Below are 1,970 nucleotides of genomic sequence, written 5' to 3' on the forward strand. Positions count from 1 at the left end.
ATGGCATGATATTTGATAGATGCAAAAATTATAATCATAGTTAGTTAGTTAGTTTAGTCTTTGTAGATTTGGTCAAACTTGTCAACATAACAAAGATGAGGAGGCATTATATGGTAATTGAGCCTGGGATGTCCAAATGTGTCTGTAATACAGAAACTAATAAAAACTAAACTTAAACTAAACAATAAAAACTGAAACAAGCACGCCCTCTCTGGAAACTACCTGAAACTAAACTGAATCCAAAACTTAAACTAACAACGAAATAACGAGAACTAAAAAACGATAAGTCTCCAACACGCAGCACCACAAATCTGCAGTGAGAGTCAGATGGTGTGTTTTTTTGTTTTTGGAATAAAAATATGAAGTACATTGATTAGTGAAGCAGTTTATATGACAGCATCAGTCCAACACCTTTTCAGTCATAATTTTACTGTTTGTTGTGTTTCATGTTGTCAATGGATACATCATATGTTAAAATGTGACACAGCAGTGTTTGTGACATAATGCGTTTCATGAAGAAAACATGAACCACTGATTTTGTTTTTGTTTTTTAAAGTTGGACAGCAGACTGTGACCCACGGGATTAACAAACTCCAGAAATCTCATGTCTCCGGCAGGTATTTTAGAGGTTTTTCGCAGTCTGATGACATTATTACTTTACAAAACTTAACAAAAGCCTCCCCCAGGCTTATTAGTAGCTAATGTGTAAAAAGGGTGGAGTGCTTCTTTAAGACTGCTAAACAGCCTTTATTCATGCTAGACTAGGAGATCATGAATATCTATAGTCTTCAAGCTCCTGCCTCCTCTCGTGTGCTACCACCTACTACTTTGATGCTGATTCTGCTGTTGTTTACTTTTTTTGCTTTGTTTGTGATACTAGAAAGCAGGTTTACAAAAGAAAGGCCAATGTTAAACTTAATTAGCAGCACTCTGTGAGTCCACATTTCTCAGTAGAATGAATTCAATGAATGTCTCATTCATTTATTACTTCCCTCCATAAAAGGGCAGTAAAATTGATATTTTCTTGAAATTGAACCTGAATTGTCCTCATTGTCATGTGAAAAGCCCTCAGAACATGGGAGACAGAGGGATTATGTTGCGTGGTTCCACAAAAGCGAAGAGACAAAAAGCTGACAGAGAGCTCGCTTTTTTTTTCCGGATAAAAATCAGTAACAATGCCCATTATTAAAACGGTTTCACCATTCTTTTACAGGAATCAGGATTGGCACAGTGAACGAACAGGTTCTGCGGTTCACAGCTCCACAGTGCAACAACTCATCGAATCCCCAACAGTGCTAGTCAGTGCAGCACCTTGCCCTGACTACCCCGTTTACTTTCTGCTAATCTGCCCTCTAGAATGATCTAAAATGTGCCTATTGAGCTGGTAACACAGGTTTCCATTTGGCAGTAATTGTTGGTTTTGTGCTGGAATTAAATATTAAAAAACATTAGAAAGGAAGAATCAATAAAGTTTAAATAATAAATGCTATAAACACAGTTAAAGGCTGTTTGAATACCCTGCAGTAATGGTAAGGTAATTAACTATTAGTGCATAATGTACTTTAAAGAGAGACACATTGTACGGAGACTGTTAATACCATTCATTATGATTTATGAGCTATAAATATGACACCAGCGCAGGGTCAGATAAACCTCAACAATCTATGACAAGTTTTTTGAAAATCTATTATTGACAGAGAGCATGGACCACGAAAAGTACTTATTAGGACTATTATTTATTTATTTTACATTTACATTACATTTTACGTTCTTTATTGCCATTTTAAGACTAATGAACAGTTCCAATAATAACTCCCCTGGCCTTTAAGACCCTACATCAGTGTTGAATTATGATGACAATGGCAATAATAACAAAAGCATATAACAATTTACAATAATAATAATGAATGAGGTACTTTAGTATAAAAACCAGCAGCTAGGGAGGGACTTGTTAAAAGGAGTTCGGTCTA

The sequence above is a fragment of the Morone saxatilis genome, unplaced genomic scaffold (assembly GCF_004916995.1).
Source record: "Morone saxatilis isolate NCDOM2014 unplaced genomic scaffold, NCSU_SB_2.0 Contig3, whole genome shotgun sequence".
NCBI classification, from domain to species: Eukaryota; Metazoa; Chordata; class Actinopteri; family Moronidae; genus Morone; species Morone saxatilis.